Source organism: Triturus cristatus, chromosome 11 (assembly GCF_964204655.1).
Source record: "Triturus cristatus chromosome 11, aTriCri1.1, whole genome shotgun sequence".
Classification (NCBI taxonomy): Eukaryota; Metazoa; Chordata; class Amphibia; order Caudata; family Salamandridae; genus Triturus; species Triturus cristatus.
Genome location: NC_140594.1, coordinates 386,809,034 through 386,830,719, shown reverse-complemented (window position 1 = coordinate 386,830,719; position 21,686 = coordinate 386,809,034). Strand labels below are relative to the sequence as shown.

At 41.9% G+C, this 21,686-nt stretch overlaps 1 long non-coding RNA gene across 2 annotated transcripts in view; it reads right to left on the bottom strand.

Moving 5' to 3' along the window:
• Positions 1-564: 564 nt before the first annotated feature.
• The window catches only part of LOC146784239 (uncharacterized), a 297,298-nt gene continuing 276,176 nt past the window's right edge, over positions 565-21,686 (bottom strand). Inside the window, exon 3 of one of the 2 annotated variants that reach the window (XR_014970438.1) lies at positions 565-2,686. This is a non-coding gene — a long non-coding RNA (uncharacterized LOC146784239). The remainder of the gene's footprint in view (positions 2,687-21,686) is intronic. The other variant, XR_014970437.1, reaches the window with a different exon arrangement.

Here is a 21,686-nt window from a genome sequence, read left to right as displayed (position 1 = left end):
GGGTAAGCCTGGGGCGTGGGTGAAAATCTGGGGCCCCTGGAACGCCTATCGCGGGGGTATTTGCGAGCCGCCGCTGCTGCCGGCTGCTTCACCAGCTCCGTCCCCCTAGCCGACCCCCTCCCCCAGCCATGGGCACGTGGTTCCCCAGTCCCTGATCTGTTCTCATTCCCCTCTTCAGAGTTTGGCGATTGGTTGGGGTCCCCCACTTAAGGAGCGCGTGCTGTCACTTGGGATTGCGGGTTGCCTTGCGGGTGTGGTTGTTTTTGTGTTGTTGTGTTTTGACAAAAGGAAACCGTATTGTTGGTTCGGAGTTATGTGGCCTGCACTACTGATATCTCCTGATTTACTCTTCTCGCACCGCCAAGAGATTTTTCTGTATGTATGTCATATGCTACTGCTACTCTAGCGGCCGGCCAGAAGGTTGTAGGCCCATACTTGTAACTATTTGAGATTGTAATAAACGGTTTAAAAAAAAAAAAAAAAAAAGAGTTTTGAAAAAAAAAGAAGTGATAAATTGTAGAATTCTTTTCTTCTGCTGTGTATGAACTCAGTTTTACGGTGATTGATAAGAGTAGGTTTTTATTGGTAGATTAAACATCCATTGGTTCCTTGAACTCAAAATTTGCCAGCGTTGATATCTTCAGCTACATTATTTCGATATGTGTAGAAGTGAACTACTTCATATAGCGATAGGTTGTATAAGAAAGGACTTCGGTTTGAGTAATATATGTCCAACATATTGGTTTTTAACATGTCTTTGTTAGTTGGATCAAAATGTGCAAGGTGCTCAATTTCAGCTAGGCTTTTGAGAACTCTTTGACATACTGATGACAATCCTAAGCTAAGCCACATAATTGCCTGGAATTTACTGTATAAGCTTGACGAACTCAAATAGTCACATGCTTCATAGCTGCTGACCTCTCAGTGAGTTAACATTTTAAGGTTAAATTGATACAGCTGCTTATTTAAAGATTGGTCTGCAGATATTTCTTCTCATACTACCTTCATATCTGTCTTTTCACGTTTTGTAATGTAGGTAGTACTATAACGGGCAACTGCTGTAGAGTCATCTGCAACAAATTGTATCTCCATGTTAGCTTCCCACATTGTAGAATTAAAGAGTTGTAGTCATTGATGTGTTCTGATCCTTGAGATATCCTTAGATTGTAAGTATTCTTTGGTGATTTCCATATAACCTCATGTCTTACATATGACATAAAATTGTTGATTCTTCCTTTTTCTAAAATTGGTCTGGGAAATCCAAACCGACATTTAGAGTAACATTTTGATTTGTTCCGATATTTCCTTAGCCATTATTTACGACACTGATGAGATTGATATCGCAACTCTTGATCAAAGAGTTTCTTATTGTGCTCTTTCATTGCTCCTCTTGCTTGATACTCTTTTCCCCAAAAGAAATCAAGTACCTCTCCTACAGAAGTTTTCCTTTTGTTGGTTAACTATAGAAGCATTGTGTGAATTTTGTGGTTGAAATATCAACAAACATTAGCAGGATCCATGGAACATAATTCTGCAGGAGCTTTTGTGTCAATATCTTAAATGTTAGAATTTGACTCAAGTAGAAATTGATACAAGTCTTCCCATGTATATTCTGCACAGCTTAAAGTAATAAACCATGTTGGTGGTCTCAGCATACATTTCAGTTCTCCATGTCTTCTAAACTAATATTCACTAGTTCCTCGCTGACATGCCATAATGTTGATCAAGTTATATTATAGATTCTCATCCTTGCTGTGCACTTTTTCAATAAAATGCTGGGCTGTTATATTGTTAAACCCATTCCAGTGTGCATATCGTGCAACAGCATAAGGAGTGACGGATAGTTCACTTTCATACAGGAGTGTGAAAATTTAAGGAATGTCTTGACGAAAATATGGATCTTCTGAATATAATCTGGTAGCTCAGTACTCTGATGCTGAATATTGGACAGATTGCTCATCATATTGTCCAATTCTTTGTACTGTATGTTGCTTTTAAACTTTTAAGCTATAGCTTTCTGAACTTTGTCCATGCTTATTAGTTGTTGCCAATTTATTTGTCCTTTGAATGTACTCCATTAACTAAAACCACTAAAGGTTCCTCAATTTTGCTTTGGATCCCAAAAGTGTTTATCTTTTTCATGACATCTAATAGAAGAAAAGCAACTTCTCCTTTGAGTGCTCGTACTAATTCACGTGGATTGAATGTTCCAGATTTTGGGTGCAATCTAACAATAGTTTGGAAAGGTGTATAGTTTGAATTAGAATGTTTTCATATAAATTTAGTTGGCTTAGTTCTGATGGAATTGGATATATTTCCAAATTGTTGTGAATCTCATATGAAGGCATCCAGTTATGGTCTAGTTTTCCTACACAGCAATAAAAAAATTCCTAACTATTGTAACGGAAAGTTTCAATTCTATTAAGGACTCAGAGGTGAGGCTTATGCTTTACTTTCTTCACTTTCTTGACAGCAAAGTAAACACAAAAGAACCATCATTCCCATGAAACCTTGGGAATATCACAAACAACAATAGAGTTCAGAATATAGACTGTCTGTTTGTTCTCCACCAATCAGGTGATACCAGCCAGATCATAGTCCCTTGTCACTGGCCCTTCCTCCTCTTTCGACTTGTGAGATCAGCCTCAAATGATAGTTCATGAGTCCTGTTTGACTGCGTCCATTCCTGCAACGAGACACAAACTTTAAAACACGACCGTGGCTAAGGATTATTCCTGCAAGGGAAAGTATGCAAGCATGTACCTTCAGGTAACAACACCAATACAACAGAATGCAGTTTAGCAGACTATACAAGATCTTACTTACTGCATAACAAGGGTGAGGAGGTTTGATGTATAGTTGAATCCTGGGTGGAATAATCCTCGCCTCTGAGTCCTTAATAGAATTGAAACGTTCCCTTACGATAGTTTGGGAATTTTTCACTCTATGTCAGAGCCTGAGGCGAGGATTGTGCTAGTTTAAAGCTTACTTACCACCAAGTGGGCCATCTGCAGAACCGGTTTGAAATAAAATTGTTTAAACATAGAGTCCGAAGACCAGTCGCAGTGTTAAGGATATCCTCCAGGCTCCCCAGGGTAAAAACCTTCGAAGCCATTGCTCCTCTGGTCGAGTGAGCGCCAAATCTACGTAGGTCAGTGCCCGCTTCTTGCATAACCCATCGCACCCATTGAGCAATCGTGGGGTAGGAGACAGCCCTGTGAGGCTTCCTCAATGCAATGAGGAGTTGCTGTTCGCCCAGAGGGCGGAATTCCGCAGACATCTCCTCATATGCCTTGAGACAAGACACCACACATAACTTGGGGGAATCTGCAAAGGCCAGGTACGAGATAGACTTCGTTCCACATTTGGTCCGTCTACGGATGGTGAAAGTATCCTCAGAGGGAGAGAAGATCCTGTCAGAGATGTCCAGGGCTCTCACATCTGATACCCACCTACAAGAGATCAGGCAAAGGAGCATGGCCAATTTTACCGACAGTTCCTTCCTGGAGAGGAATCTATTGGGTTGCCAAGAGAGGAAATGGTTGAGCACCTGATTAACATCCCAGAGGGCCGAATACCAAGGTTCCGGGGGTAGAGAAAGCCTTATTTCCCGCAGGAGACGACATACATAAGGATGCTCCTCCAATAGGCATCCATCTACCACGGAGTGTCCCACTGAAATGGTGGATCTGAAGGTATTGATGGATCTGTAGGCCAAGCCCTTCTCTGCTAGGGAGGCCAAACAATTCAAAACGTGGATCACATCAGCTGCCATTGGATCGAGATCCCGTCGCTGACACCAACAAGACCACCTTCTCCAGGCAGATTTGTATCCTTTAACCGTACTGTCTGCCCAGGCCATGAACATGAACTTCTCTACAACTCCCGAAAGGCCGGGGATCGACCATCGTCCCCTGTAATCCGCCATGCCATGGGAGCTAGAGACCCCTGCACAATGAGCGGATGAGGCTGTTGATCCGGATTGAGAGGAAGAGCTGGAAATCGGGGGAGAGCGATTGGAGAATCCCAGGAAAGCTCCAGTAAAACTGGAAACCAGCATTGCGATCTCCAGCTCGGCGTGATCATTAGTATGTCTGTCATCGAACCTGGGCCATAGCTCTGGTGATCATCGCGAACGGGGGAAAGGCATAGCCCCTCTCCTCATTCCAGTTGAGAAGGAATGCGTCTGTGTTCTCCGCCAGCGGATCTGGTCTGCAGCTGAAGAACCTGGGTAGTTGATGGTCCACGGAAAAGGGACTACATTTGGCCTGGAGGTCCGCAAGCACTCCCGCATACAGATTCAACCAGCTCACATCGTGGAAGTGGCGTGATTGGAAGTTTGCTGCTTGAGTGTCCTGACCGGGCGGATACTCAGCCGTGACCGAGATCTGGGGATCCAGGCAATACTGCCAAGAGTTAGCAGTGAGATCGGAGAGGGCTTTAGAGCGCGTGCCTCCCAGGTGGTTGATGTAGCGTACCGCTGACACATTGTTCATCTTGAGGAGGACACATGACTGGATCGAGTCCTTGGTCCAGCATTGATTTACGAAGGAGCCCGCCAGGAGCTCTAAGCAATTGATATGTATCTGTTGTTCTAGAGGAGACCACACACCTCCTGTGGTAAAAATCGCCACACCTTGCTTCCCAGCCGAGTCTGCTGGCATCGGACTCTATGACAAAATCTGGTGCGGAACTGAAGATGGCTCGGCCGTTCCAAGCCTCCATGTTGGCGAGCCACCAACTGAGTTCCTCTTTGGCTTCTGCCATCAACGACACCCTTTGGTAGTACGCCAGCCCTTTCTGAAGCTGGGAGGCCTTCAGGAATTGGAGGGCGCGGTAGTGCAAGGGGCCTGGGAAGATGGCCTGAATCGATGAGGACAGGAGTCCCACAATGTGGGCAACCTGTCTAAGGGAGATGTGCGGTTTCACGAGTGCCCACCGGAGCTTGTGACGAATTTTCATTACCTTCCTGGAAGGGAGACTGAGCATAGACTCGATGGAGTCGATCGAGAAACCAAGAAAAATCACCTTTTGGGAGGGCACCAGAGAGGACTTGGCCTTGTTGATTATGAAACCCAAGCCCTGCAGGAGGTTGATTGCTGCCTGCAGTTGTAGTGAGAGTGGCTCAGGGCACTAGGCCATTATCAGGATGTCGTCGAGGTAGATGATGGGTCTCATCCCTTGAGCCTACAGATGCTCCACCACCGGCTGGAGGACCTTGATGGAAACACCATGGGGCTGACGACAGGCCGAAGGGGAAAGTGGTGAACTCGTAGGTCCTGCCCTCTCATGAAAACTGGAGAAGGGAAAAAAGGAATCAAGAGGTAGGCGTCCTTGAGGTCCAGGCGCGCCATCCAATCATGTGGCCTCAGAATATCCCGGAGAAGATGAAGTGGCGGTAGACCAACCACTTGTTGAATTCGCAAGGATTTATGACTGGACGTTGACCGCCGCCCACCTTGTCCACTAAGAAAAGGTTGCTGATGAACCCCTTGGGATGGGGAAGAGTCCCGGCAATTGCCCCCTTGCAGAGAAGGACTTGTACTTCCTGGGTTACCAGTGCGGGGTCCGCCGCAGAGAAGCAGATGGGCCCAGGGGCCATGGATTGGAAGGGAGTTCCATAAAACTCTATCCGGAAACCCCAAATTGTCTGGACAAACCAGGCTTACCCCATGATGGAAATCCAAGCCTGGAAAGAATTCGCCAGACGGCCCCCTACCCTTAAAAGGGAAGAAGGTAGGACACTCACCGGAATTGTTGGAGGCGCCGGCGCCTCTTACCCCTCTTTGCTTGCCGCGTCGTCCTCTGGTGGGATAGAAATTCCTAAATCTCGCCTAGTCTTGGTATTGGCCTTGGTGGGAGCCTTGTCCTCTGGGAGTGTATTGGTTAGTGTGGCAGGTCGAGCAGCCCCTTCCTCGACCGGTCCCCCGGAAAACCTGTGAGTGAAATACCTCCTTGATAGAAATTTGGGCTTTATCTAGGGAGGTAAAGGTATTTACAAACTTCCATAACTCTTTGATAAATGGTTCCAAAAAGCCCACCCTGCGCCACTTGGCCTGCTGCTGAGTCTGCAAGGTCCCCAAGCTTGGGGTGCACCTTGCGCAGAAGGGACCTACGCCGCTCAGTGGACAAGGCGCAATTTGCTTTGCATAAGAAGACCACGGCACGCTGCGCCCAAGAAGACAGGGTGTCTGGGATATGAAGGAGCCTGAGGTCTTCGCTTCCTCCACAACAGATAGCATCTCCTAATTAGGGGAAGTCCCCCTGGGCACAGCGTGAAACCCGCGATTGGATTAAAGCATTAAAGAGTACCAAGTACACAGTTTTTGATCCTTAGTAGAACCAACATATGTTGTGTTTAATGAATGTTTCGATATTATATTATCATATCAGAACAATGTTCCAGACACGATTCTAACAAAATCCATCAAGGACTTAAGTAAATATATTCTTTCCCATTGCATTTCGGTCCATTACAGACCTTCGCCAGTGGACATGCTGTATAGAGTAGCAAGCTGCATTTCCCAGTAAGACAAACAGATGCAATATAAAATCAAAACATTCAGTAAACACAACATATGTTGGTTCTACTAAGGATCAAAGACTGTGCACTTGGTACTTTTTAATGCTTTAACCCAATCCCGTGTTTCACGTTGTGCTCAGGGGGACGTCCCCTAATTAGGAGATGCTATCTGTTGTGATTTCATACACCCTCCGTGACCAGGGAGTGAAACCCAGAGGCACACCACAAACGTACAAACTGCACAACTTGGTAGTGCGTGTCCTAACCTCATTTACATCTTTGCTTCCTCCACCATGTCTAATATGTTCTTAAGGGGCCCCAGAGTGTCCAGCAGCTTGTCCTGGCCAGCACGCCAGGATCTATCAATTCCTTTCCTAGGGTACCTGATGAACTTCTGTAAAAAGGAAGCCATTTGTGGGTTAATATCAGGTGTGAGGGCTACCTTGCCCTCTAAAGAAGGGTGGGGACACTCCGCCCGGAGGCAATTGCGAGCCTCTCTCCCCAGAGGCTTCCGAATGTGGCTCACCACATACTGTGCAAGACCTCAGTAACGGATCTCATCAGGGTCCAGCATGCCCCCACATAGGCCCTGGTCATTCTGAGGGGAATTGGTGAGGGGTTGCGAAGAGCGGCGCCAGGGACGGGAGGGGCCAACGTCACCATCCGTGTCCCCATTATTACCATCCGCGTTCACTTAGTTCCCCTCCGCAGGATCAGAGGGGGGCACTGGGAGAAAGGTGCAGGCCAGGAATGCCTGCTCAAGCTGGGCAAAAGCATCTAAATCAGGGGCACTTTGCTGGGGGTGGTTGAAAATCGGGGAGGGAGGAAACAGAAGTCAGTGTTGGCAGGGCTGCCGGGATGGAACCAGCCAGCCTATCGCAAGCCTGCACAATCTGACGCAAAAGGCGATCCTCAATGGGAGACATCGCCTCTGCCACTGCCATCTGTACAGATGAGTCCACCACAACATAAAACTCATCGTCTCATGGGAGTGCACTGAAGGGATCCTCCTCTTCCCCTTGGCCATCGTACAGGGACGGAGACATCGTTTACTATGAATGCGCTGTAACGCATTCCATTACAACGCGGTCGTTACAGCGACCACGTTGTTTCAACGTGAACAATTACATCGCAAGTTGTTTCAACGACTTGCTGTAGGGGGCGCGCTGGTGTTGGAATTACAATCCAACACCTTCCCTGCTGTTGCACAAACTGGAGTAAGAATAGTAAATAATACTATTTCTAAGTCCAGTGTGCCCCCTACTGCAAGTCATAAAGACTTTCGATCTAATGGTTTGCGTTAAAACCATTACTCCATAGTGGATGGATTAATTGTAAGAAGCATGTACAAGAAGCGCTGGTGTTAGTGATTCATCACAAATGCTTTAAAAATAGAAAGGTGGCTGACAGCGGTCGAAATACCTAATGGAGACAGGGTGAGATCTTGAAAACGTATACAGAATCAAAGCGACAACACAAAAATGCTACTAACTTTCAAAAACAGCTATTTGTGAAGGTCTGAACAGACTGTGACAATAAGAAAGTTATTTAAAGAATAAAGTAGCAACGCTCATGTTACGATGAAATTGGCTGAAACAATTTTCTCACCGAGAGTATATATACTGCGAGAACATTTCACAGCGCAGACAATTTTTTATTCTATTTTTAATTACAAGTGACTGTAAAATTGAAACAAGACAAAATGTAAAAAATAAACCATAAAATAAGTAACTTGTTTATGTTTACATAATTGGCATCACCTTTTGGATGGTTTAAATATGAAGTAAAATGGCGCACTTTTAGGTTGACAAAGGCTGTGGGAACAGCGGAAACACGTTCCTAAGTTGGAAGTGCTGTCTATCAATAAACTGGAAGTACCTAAAGGATTTGAGTGCAGGCTTTTCTCTGAAGGGGAGAAGGGTGTTTTGTAGTTTTAAAAGAGGCGTGTGTGGTATCACCTCTTCCTTCACCACCGGCAATTAGGATACGCAATATATATATATATATATATATATATATATATATATATATATATATATATATATATATATGTGTATATATATATATATATATATATAAAGGTTCACAGGTTGCCCCACAAGAGCGAGGTGCACTCCCAATCGGCGTCCATAGGGTCAGGGAAGGTCGCAGGCGTGCCCCATGCCTGCAGCGACCTGACATGTTTCGGGCTCCGCCCTTCCTCAGAGGTAAATGCTGCTGCGCAGAAACGCCACCACATGACTCTCCAATATACACCCTTTATTTATGCATCAAACTCAGGTGAGTATCTATGCAAAGAATTCTGGGATTGGAAGTCCAAATAACGCCCAAGTGAGCGGGCAGAATTCCTGAGCAAAATAAAGTTCATTCATCGTGGGCACACCGCCAACACCTTCCCCCATTCAGCCTCTCGCCAGTTTGTTCCGCCGCGCTATCCAACAGAACAGCTGCGGAGCCGCTTGATTTGCGGCCGTGCACCCCACCGCCGGGCCGGCCGTAATTACATAAAGGTTCACAGGTTGCCCCACAAGAGCGAGGTGCACTCCCAATCGGCGTCCATAGGGTCAGGGAAGGTCGCAGGCGTGCCCCATGCCTGCAGCGACCTGACATGTTTCGGGCTCCGCCCTTCCTCAGAGGTAAATGCTGCTGCGCAGAAACGCCACCACATGACTCTCCAATATACACCCTTTATTTATGCATCAAACTCAGGTGAGTATCTATGCAAAGAATTCTGGGATTGGAAGTCCAAATAACGCCCAAGTGAGCTGGCAGAATTCCTGAGCAAAATAAAGTTCATTCATCGTGGGCACACCGCCAACACCTTCCCCCATTCAGCCTCTCGCCAGTTTGTTCCGCCGCGCTATCCAACAGAATAGCTGCGGAGCCGCTTGATTTGCCGCGGTGCACCCCACGGCCGGGCCGGCCGTAATTACATAAAGGTTCACAGGTTGCCCCACAAGAGCGAGGTGCACTCCCAATCGGCGTCCATAGGGTCAGGGAAGGTCGCAGGCGTGCCCCATGCCTGCAGCGACCTGACATGTTTCGGGCTCCGCCCTTCCTCAGAGGTAAATGCTGCTGCGCAGAAACGCCACCACATGACTCTCCAATATACACCCTTTATTTATGCATCAAACTCAGGTGAGTATCTATGCAAAGAATTCTGGGATTGGAAGTCCAAATAACGCCCAAGTGAGCTGGCAGAATTCCTGAGCAAAATAAAGTTCATTCATCGTGGGCACACCGCCAACACCTTCCCCCATTCAGCTTCTCGCCAGTTTGTTCCGCCGCGCTATCCAACAGAACAGCTGCGGAGCCGCTTGATTTGCGGCGGTGCACCCCACGGCCGGGCCGGCCGTAATTACATAAAGGTTCACAGGTTGCCCCACAAGAGCGAGGTGCACTCCCAATCGGCGTCCATAGGGTCAGGGAAGGTCGCAGGCGTGCCCCATGCCTGCAGCGACCTGACATGTTTCGGGCTCCGCCCTTCCTCAGAGGTAAATGCTGCTGCGCAGAAACGCCACCACATGACTCTCCAATATACACCCTTTATTTGTTGATGACATATTTGTAACCCAATCATATTTGTTTACCTTTACAGATGGTGCTGACAAGTGAAAACTTGCTGATTCTCAGAGATTAGTAATAATTAGTGTTCTGTCGTTCACATTCTCTATTTTGATTGGATAATTTGTTGATGAGATAAGTGTATACTCAACTTAATCGTAATCTTTGCAACGAGCATCAATTTGTGCACACGTCAAATTAATACCCACTTGGGAGTAATTATGGTTTCAAGACAGTGATGACAACAATATTGTCTGTCTTTCTACTTGAACAGGCATTGTGTTCATGAGATATGTTTATACCCACTGGGGTCTTATAATGCAATTTTCTGTCTCAAAGAAATATATGCGCAAGTAATGAGTGAATACCCACTTGGGTTTGAATTTGTGATTCCACAATATCCATATTGGTGGTTTTATCTAGATCACACATTAGGGATATAAATAAGAAAATACGACTTAGTGTTCACCGCAATATCACTGAGCAATGTTTAACACGGTGACGCTTTCTGTTATAATAAAGTTACTACAATTCTACTATCTGTCGGGTCTACTACCATTATTATCGTTATCTGGATATTTAGTCAGATATAGACATTTCCCCAAGATTAATGTCTCTTGTACGTAGACCGTTGTTAATAAAGTTTTGTCATACATTTGAATATTCTTAGACGGATAGTATTGACAATGTGTCTGAGAATCATCAGAGTGCAAATAATGTTTGACGCTCGACTAGTGCTGAAACACATACTTCGATGGAGATACTATATGTCTAATGGCACCAAGAAATTTTGGATAAAAAAATTTGGTTTAAAAAATTTGGTTTATAAATTACAAATTTTAATCAGTCAATCATTGTAAGTGAATGTGATTATACACAATATTCTTGAATTAATGTGGGATACTTCGGAACTTACTGTTCTTATATGTATGATCTGTATAATTGCACCATTCCAAGATGGCTGACGTTTTGGGAACGATATGTTTGGACTTACATGAATTTGTCCTGTTTCCATGTTTCTTATGTTACGTTCAGTTATAGTTTAAATATTTGTTTGTTAGCGAGTGACAATTTACCCGTGATCAAGGCGGTCACGCCGAAACGCGTTGGGTATGTGGCTCGTTTTTGCCGAATAAATCAATTTCAAGCCCGTGACTTTGTTTGGACTCTCTCTTTGGGATGGAGTGCATCGAATGCTTTGATGCATTGTGGATCACTATTCAATACAGGGAGCCTTGGACCCTGTGATGGCACCGCGGTGTAAGTGTCCCGGGAGTTTCTGAGGATGTGTTTCGAAATCAATATATATATATATATATATATATATATATATATATATATATATATATATATATATTTATGTATATATATATATACACACACATATATATATGCATACATACATATATTATCTACTGGCGGTCGCCAGTAGATAGTTATAGTTAGGACCGTGTTTCCATAGGAAATCCGCAACATTCTATTTGGAATAACTTTGGCGCCGGTCGACGAATCCTCGCGAAATTTTCAAAACTAATGGGGCGCTACGCTCCGCTCCTACCCTGAAAGTCTCGGGGGGATTCGTCAAGCGGGGGCTGAGAAAAAAAGTGGGTCCCAAAACGCGTTTTCCTCATGCATTTTCCCATAGGACCTTTAGTCCGAGCTACAGCCCGAACGGCTGAACAGAATTACTTGAAATTTGGCAGAGAGGTAGTCCTCAGGTCAAGGATGTGCCTTTTGTAGGTCTGGTGTAAATCTGTTCAGTAGGTCCTGAGAAAATAGCATTTAAATCAATATATATATCTGTAAGCGCGCTCCGTGCGCTTACCGTAAGCTTACCGTATGCGTACGGTGCCGTGCGCGAGCTCAATTCTGATTGGTGGTTACATGACTGTAAACATTCGAATCGGTCGAAATCAGGAAGTGTCGGCCGCCATTTTCTGTCTCTCGCACTGACAAACAAAGGTGGGGAACGTGAAAAGGGGGCAACGAAGAGAGTTGCAGACCCCCTAGTGTTTGTCAGGGGGTCCAAGAAGGACCCAAAAGTACGAAAAATACATTTAATAATTTTTTTTTAAAATCGCGGAGTGCGCGTACGGTAAGCTTACCGTACACGCACGGGAAAAAAAATAAAAAAATAAATAAAGAAGTAACAATCACATTTATTAAATAAATTAAAGGACCCACAAGGGAGAAAAAAACAAATGTTACTGTGTAAAAAAAGGGGAGGCGCGCACGGCATGGACTGCGCAACGTGGGCGCTCGGTGCGCGAAGAGCGGCAGGGTGTGCGCACAGTGAAAAACCAGAAAAAAAATAAAAAATAAATACATAACTTAGCATTTAAAAAACCGTACAAATTCACTGAAAAAACCATAGGTTTCACACACGTTATAGTTAGGAATTATCATTTACAAAACCTTGCAAATTCACTTAAAAAACCATAGGTTTCACACATGTTATAGTTAGCTGTACATTTCACTCGTAAAAAACCAATGAAATTCCACGTTATAGTTAGATCAGGTAACTATAACTTGCGCGACCGCAATCCACAATGTGTAATTTCAGATGTCATCATTGATGTCATGAGTGATGTCACTGACCATGTCATGAGTGATGTAATATGTGACGTCATCAGCAGTTTATTGTGGGCGCGCAAGTTATAGTTACCTGATCTAACTATAACGTGGAATTTCATTGGTTTTTTACGAGTGAAATGTACAGCTAACTATAACATGTGTGAAACCTATGGTTTTTTAAGTGAATATATAATATATATATATATCCATATATATAATATATATATTACCTACTGACTGTCGCCAGTAGGTAGTTATAGTTAGGACCTATTATCCATAGGAAATCTGCAACATTCTATTTGGAATAACTTTGGCGCAGGTTGATGAATCTTCGCGAAATTTTCAAAAGTGGTGGGGCGCTCCGGTCCGCTCCTATCCTGAAAGTCTCGGGGTCATTCGTCAAGCGGGGGCCAAGAAAAAAGGGGGGTTCCAAAATGTGTTTTCTCCATGCAATTTTCCATAGCAACCTTTAATCGTAGCTACAGCCCGAAGTGCTGAACGGAATTACACCAAATTTGGCAGAGGTAGCCCTTGGTTCACACTTGTGCCTTTTGGTTAAACGGTGTAAATCCGTTCAGTAGTTCCTCAGAAAATCAAAAGTAAAATCACATATATATCTGGGCGGAGCCTAACCACACATCTCATCTTGAGATCTGATTGGCTATCAGCACTTCATCCAAGAAGTGTTGGCAGCCATCTTGGGACCAATATACATGATAGCACCTCATTAAAAAGCATTGCAGTTAACAGAAGGTTTTAAGACTTTAGTTACATTATAAATCATTTGTTGATGGTACCATACTCATTTTAGGAATTGTGGTGTGGTCTAAGGTGATTTTACCATGTGAAAAAGCCTTCTGCTGGGATTTCATGAATCATGTTTGAGAGAAAACTATTTTCTCATGCTTTTCCCACAGAGGTTTGGAAGGTGATCTATAAGCTAAACTGAGAGCATATTTTCTGTAAATTCACATTATCTTTCTCAGTCATGTGAGAATGAAGTCTGACATTCTCAGTAAAACATTTACATCCAACAAGGTCAGAGACTGTCAGTTGATTCCTTTGTGTTCTACTGCAGCTTCCCAGAGTGTTCTAAAGAACAACTAGAGCGCTAACAGTCCTACTTATGACAAACGTATTGCACACCTGAAGCCATCTTGATTGGAATAAAGTGGTAACTCTTAAAACATTTAATTTAAAAAGGAACAAAATGAGGGGGTTCATTTTGCCACAGAAAGTATGATTATTGCTGCAGAAAGAAACTTTAGGGCACATTTTGAATGACTTCTCAAATCCTCTTCTATTTCATAAAAAAATTCTGACATGCAGACTGAAACATGCACTTTTAATAACAGCAGCAGACTTCCCTAGTGAGCAGTAGCTTTACTACAGTGATCTAATGAGCAACTAGAGGGCTAACATGCAGTATTTATGGCAAATGTGTGACATATCTGAATACCTTCTTGATGGAATCAAAGTAAAAAACTGAAAGAATTTCCTACTGAGGAGACTGTAGTAAATGAGGAAATTAGGAAACTTCATAGCAAATAAGTCTCCCAAGATGGCCACCAGAGACAAAAGAGCCCAAATGTAGCACAAATATCACCAAGATATAGCCCAAGTGTAGCCCATTGACAGAATGTTCCAGAGTGTTCTTAAGAACAACTAGAGCGCTAACAGTCCTACTTCTGACAAACGTATTGCACACCTGAAGCCATCTTGTGTGGAATAAAGTGGTAACTCTTAAAACATATAATTTAAAAAGGAACAAAATTAGGGGGTTCATTTTGCCATAGAAAGTATGATTAGTGCTGCAGAAAGAAAAATTAGGGCACATTTTGAGTGACTTCTCAAATCCTCTTCTATTTCATTAAAAAATTCTGACATGCAGACTGAAACATGCACTTTCAATACCAGCAGCAGACTTCCCTGGTGAGCAGTAGCTTTACTACAGTGATCTAATGAGCAACTAGAGTGCTAACATTCTGAATTTATGGCAAATGTGTGACACATCTGAATGCCTTCTTGATGGGATCAAAGTAAAAAACTGAAAGTATTTCCTACTGAGGAGACTGCAGTAAATGAGGAAATTAGGAAACTTCATCACAAATAAGTCTCCCAAGATGGCCACCAGAGACAAAAGATCCCAAATGTAGCACATATATCACTCAGATGTAGCCCAAGTATGGCCCAATGACATAATGTCCCAGAGTGTTCTTAAGAACAAATAGAGCGCTAACAGTCCTACTTATGACAAACGTATTGCACACCTGAAGCCATCTTGATTGGAATAAAGTGGTAACTCTTAAAACATTTAATATGAAAAGGAACAAAAGGAGGGGGTTCATTTTGCCATAGAAAGTATGATTAGTGCTGCAGAAAGAAAAATTAGGCCACCTTTGTAGTGACTTCTCAAATCCTCTTCTATTTCATTAAAAAGTCTGACATGCAGACTGAAACATGCACTTTCAATACCAGCAGCAGACTTCCCTGGTGAGCAGTAGTTTTACTACAGTGATCTAATGAGCAACTAGAGTGCTAACATTCTGAATTTATGGCAAATGTGTGACACATCTGAATGCCTTCTTGATGGATTCAAAGTAAAAACCTGACAGTATTTCCTACTGAGGATACTGTAGTAAATGAGGAAATTAGGAAACTTCATAACAAATAAGTCTCCCAAGATGGCCACCAGAGACAAAAGAGCCCAAATTTAGCACAAATATCACCCAGATGTAGCCCAAGTATAACCCAATGACAGAATGTCCCAGAGTGTTCTGAAGAACAACTAGAGTGCTAACAGTCTTACTTATGACAAACGTATTGCACACCTGAAGCCATCTTGATTGGAATAAAGTGGTAACTCTTAAAACATTTAATTTAAAAAGGAACGAAATGAGGGGGTTCATTTTGCCTTAGAAAGTATGATTACTGCTGTAGAAAGAAAAATTAGGGCACATTTTCAGTGGCTTCTCAAATCCTCTTCTATTTCATTAAGAAATTCTGACATGCAGACTGAAACATGCACTTTTAATACCAGCAGCAGACTTCCCTAGTGAGCAGTAGCTTTACTACAGTGATCTAATGAGCAACTAGAGTGCTAACATTCAGAATTCATGGCAAATGTGTGACATATCTGACTACCTTCTTGATGGAATCAAAGTAAAAAACTGAAAGAATTTCCTACTGAGGAGACGGTAGTAAATGAGGAAATTAGGAAACTTCATAGCAAATAAGTCTCCCAAGATGGCCACCAGAGACAAAAGAGCCCAAATGTAGCACAGATATCACCAAGATATAGCCAAAGTATAGCCCAATGACATAATGTCCCAGAGTGTTCTTCAGAACAAATAGAGCGCTAACAGTCCTACTTATGACAAACGTATTGCACACCTGAAGCAATCTTGATTGGAATAAAGTGGTAACTCTTAAAACATTTAATTTAAAAAGGAACAAAATGAGGGGGTTCTTTTTGCCATAGAAAGTATGATTAGTGGTGCAGAAAGAAAAATTAGGGCACATTTGTAGTGACTTCTCAAATCCTCTTCTATTTCATTAAAAAAGTCTGACATGCAGACTGAAACATGCACTTTCAATACCAGCAGCAGACTTCCCTGGTGAGCAGTAGCTTTACTACAGTGATCTAATGAGCAACTAGAGTGCTAACATTCTGAATTTATGGCAAATGTGTGACACATCTGAATGCCTTCTTGATGGATTCAAAGTAAAAACCTGACATTATTTCCTACTGAGGATACTGTAGTAAGTGAGGAAATTAGAAAACTTCATAACAAATAAGTCTCCCAAGATGACCACTAGAGACAAAAGAGCCCAAATGTAGCACAAATATCACCCAGATGTAACCCAAGTATAGCCCAATGACAGAATGTCCCAGAGTGTTCTGAAGAACAACTAGAGCGCTAACAGTCTTACTTATGACAAACGTATTGCACACCTGAAGCCATCTTGATTGGAATAAAGTGGTAACTCTTAAAACATTTAATTTAAAAAGGAACGAAATGAGGGGGTTCATTTTGCCTTAGAAAGTATGATTACTGCTGTAGAAAGAAAAATTAGGGCACATTTTCAGTGGCTTCTCAAATCCTCTTCTATTTCATTAAGAAATTCTGACATGCAGACTGAAACATGCACTTTTAATACCAGCAGCAGACTTCCCTAGTGAGCAGTAGCTTTACTACAGTGATCTAATGAGCAACTAGAGTGCTAACATTCAGAATTCATGGCAAATGTGTGACATATCTGACTACCATCTTGATGGAATCAAAGTAAAAAACGGAAAGAATTTCCTACTGAGGAGACGGTAGTAAATGAGGAAATTAGGAAACTTCATAGCAAATAAGTCTCCCAAGATGGCCACCAGAGACAAAAGAGCCCAAATGTAGCACAGATATCACCAAGATATAGCCAAAGTATAGCCCAATGACATAATGTCCCAGAGTGTTCTTCAGAACAAATAGAGCGCTAACAGTCCTACTTATGACAAACGTATTGCACACCTGAAGCAATCTTGATTGGAATAAAGTGGTAACTCTTAAAACATTTAATTTAAAAAGGAACAAAATGAGGGGGTTCATTTTGCCATAGAAAGTATGATTAGTGGTGCAGAAAGAAAAATTAGGGCACATTTGTAGTGACTTCTCAAATCCTCTTCTATTTCATTAAAAAAGTCTGACATGCAGACTGAAACATGCACTTTCAATACCACCAGCAGACTTCCCTGGTGAGCAGTAGCTTTACTACAGTGATCTAATGAGCAACTAGAGTGCTAACATTCTGAATTTATGGCAAATGTGCGACACATCTGAATGCCCTCTTGATGGATTCAAAGTAAAAACCTGACAGTATTTCCTACTGAGGATACTGTAGTAAGTGAGGAAATTAGAAAACTTCATAACAAATAAGTCTCCCAAGATGACCACTAGAGACAAAAGAGCCCAAATGTAGCACAAATATCACCCAGATGTAACCCAAGTATAGCCCAATGACAGAATGTCCCAGAGTGTTCTGAAGAACAACTAGAGCGCTAACAGTCTTACTTATGACAAACGTATTGCACACCTGAAGCCATCTTGATTGGAATAAAGTGGTAACTCTTAAAACATTTAATTTAAAAAGGAACGAAATGAGGGGGTTCATTTTGCCTTAGAAAGTATGATTACTGCTGTAGAAAGAAAAATTAGGGCACATTTTCAGTGGCTTGTCAAATCCTCTTCTATTTCATTAAGAAATTCTGACATGCAGACTGAAACATGCACTTTTAATACCAGCAGCAGACTTCCCTAGTGAGCAGTAGCTTTACTACAGTGATCTAATGAGCAACTAGAGTGCTAACATTCAGAATTCATGGCAAATGTGTGACATATCTGACTACCTTCTTGATGGAATCAAAGTAAAAAACGGAAAGAATTTCCTACTGAGGAGACGGTAGTAAATGAGGAAATTAGGAAACTTCATAGCAAATAAGTCTCCCAAGATGGCCACCAGAGACAAAAGAGCCCAAATGTAGCACGGATATCACCAAGATATAGCCAAAGTATAGCCCAATGACATAATGTCCCAGAGTGTTCTTCAGAACAAATAGAGCGCTAACAGTCCTACTTATGACAAACGTATTGCACACCTGAAGCAATCTTGATTGGAATAAAGTGGTAACTCTTAAAACATTTAATTTAAAAAGGAACAAAATGAGGGGGTTCATTTTGCCATAGACAGTATGATTAGTGGTGCAGAAAGAAAAATTAGGGCACATTTGTAGTAACTTCTCAAATCCTCTTCTATTTCATTAAAAAAGTCTGCCATGCAGACTGAAACATGCACTTTCAATACCAGCAGCAGACTTCCCTGGTGAGCAGTAGCTTTACTACAGTGATCTAATGAGCACCTAGAGTGCTAACATTCTGAATTTATGGCAAATGTGTGACACATCTGAATGCCTTCTTGATGGATTCAAAGTAAAAACCTGACAGTATTTCCTACTGAGGATACTGTAGTAAGTGAGGAAATTAGAAAACTTCATAACAAATAAGTCTCCCAAGATGACCACTAGAGACAAAAGAGCCCAAATGTAGCACAAATATCACCCAGATGTAACCCAAGTATAGCCCAATGACAGAATGTCCCAGAGTGTTCTGAAGAACAACTAGAGCGCTAACAGTCTTACTTATGACAAACGTATTGCACACCTGAAGCCATCTTGATTGGAATAAAGTGGTAACTCTTAAAACATTTAATTTAAAAAGGAACACAATGAGGGGGTTCATTTTGCCGTAGAAAGTATGATTAGTGCTGTAGAAAGAAAAATTAGGGCACATTGTGAGTGACTTCTCAAATCCTCTTCCATTTCATTTAATAAAGTCTGACATGCAGACTGAAACATGCACTTTCAATACCAGCAGCAGACTTCCCTGGTGACCAGCAGCTTTACTACAGTGATCTAATGAGCAACTAGAGTGCTAACATTCTGAATTTATGGCAAATGTGTGACACATCTGAATGCCTTCTTGATGGAATCAAAGTAAAAAACTGAAAGTATTTCCTACTGAGGAGACTGCAGTAAATGAGGAAATTTGGAAACGTCATAACAAATAAGTCTCCCAAGATGGCCACCAGAGACAAAAGAGCCCAAATGAAGCACAAATATCACCCAGATGTTGCCCAAGTATAGCCCAATGACAGAATGTTCCAGAGTGTTCTTAAGAACAACTAGAGCGCTAACAGTCCTACTTATGACAAACGTATTGCACACCTGAAGTCATCTTGATTGGAATAAAGTGGTAACTCTTAAAACATTTAATTTGCAAAGGAACAAAATGAGGGGGTTCATTTTGCCTTAGAAATTATGATTAGTGCTGCAGAAAGAAAAATTAGGGCACATTTTCAGTGGCTTCTCAAATCCTCTTCTATTTCATTAAGAAATTCTGACATGCGAACTGAAACATGCACTTTTAATACCAGCAGCAGACTTCCCTGATGAGCAGTAGCTTTACTACAGTGATCTAATAAGCAACTAGAGCGCAAACATTCTGAATTGATGGCAAATGTGTGACACATCTGAATGCCTTCTTGATGGAATCAAAGTAAAAAACTGAAAGTATTTCCTACACAGGAGACTGTGGTAAATGAGGAAATTAGGAAACTTCATAACAAATAAGTCTCCCAAGATGGCCACCAGAGACAAAAGAGCCCAAATGTAGCACAAATATCACCCAGATGTAGCCCACACGTAGCCCAATGACAGAAGTGTGCAAAACGGTCCCCAACATTGTATATAGGCCCCGGGGGATGGGGTCCCCCGGGGAGAATAGAAATTAGTGATAGGTGCTAATTTTTTTACGGGCAAATTAGGAGCGCCGCGCACCCAGCGCGGCGCACAGCGTGGCCTCCTGGTGTGCACGCGCTGGGTGCACGACCCCTAACGCGTCAAACACGTATATGACGTCACATGCAAGCCCGCGAGCGTCGCGTAAAGTATTACGTATGTGTCGCTTATGCGCCTGGAGTCGCGTACCGGTCGCATAGCAATCGCGCAGGAAAATACGCACCCATCGCACATCCTACGCGGATCCTACACAACAATCCTAAAATGGCAGCTAGGTTCCGCGCAGTGGTCGAGAAATGTACGTTTTGGGTAACAAAGAAAATAATATAAATATATTAAAAAATATATATAAAACAAAAAAATCTGTTTCAATATTTGAAGAAAAAAAAGGTTTCCATTTATATTAAAAATATATAATGTAATATAAAAAATAAAATATGTAAAAATAAACAGTTAAAAAATGTGGAAAATCAGAATCAAAAAAATAAATATGACTATTATAACATTTAAAAATTGTCATTTAAGAAATTTTTGAAATTCTCTGAAAAAACCATAGGTTTCAGACATGCTATAGTTAGCAATTAGCATTTAAAAAACCTTTGAAATTCACTGAAAAAAACATAGGTTTCAGACATGTTATAGTTAGAAATTAGCATTTAAAAAACCTTTGAAATTCACTGAAAAAACCATAGGTTTCAGGCATGTTATAGTTAGGAATTAGCAATTAAAAAACCTTAGAAATTCACTGAAAAAAACATAGGTTTCAGGGGTGTTATAGTTAGCTGGACATTTCACTCATACAAAACCATTGAAATTCCTCCGTTATAGTTAATTCTACTAACTATAACTTGCGCGCCCGCAATCCACTGCTGATGATGTCACATATTAAATCATTCATGACATGGGCAGTGACATCACTGATGACATCACTGATGACATCTCAAATGACATCACTGATGACATCACTGATTACATCATCTCGTAGATGTAATATGTGACGTTATCAGCAGTGGATTGCGGGCGCGCGATTTATAGTTAGTAGCACTATCTATAACGGAGGAATTTCAATGGTTTTGTACGAGTGAAATGTTCAGCTAACTATAACACCCCTGAAACCTATGTTTTTTTCAGTGAATATATATATATATATATATATATATATATATATATATATATATACATATATATATATATATATATGAAGTAAAACAATCCTGAATTATCACCTTCCTTGGTAAGTTCAACACAGGTACGGACCACAGCAGTGCAGTTTAAATTTGCTTTATTTTCCCAATCACAAAATCAGCATGACGCGTTTCGGCTGCGTCACCGCAGCCTTCATCACATGACACACCGGAACACCAATGACTTATTTATAGTGCTTCCCTGAACATATTCGGATCACCTGACTTTAGGACAATAATAGAACTAGAAAACATACTGCTGTATGGTGAAAATCTTTCTGCGTTCTCTTCTGAGAAAACACAATACTGTATAAACTTTATATCAATAAATATTATTGAACATGTTGCTCATTGAATATCCAAATAAATAGTTGATTTAAATGATACAAATACCAATAAAACCAAAATGGACAATGCATGAATAGCAATCTGATGATAAAACCAAGTGGCTAGCGATTATCTACCTTTTGTATACAGAGCTGGAATTCTAAGCCAACATGTC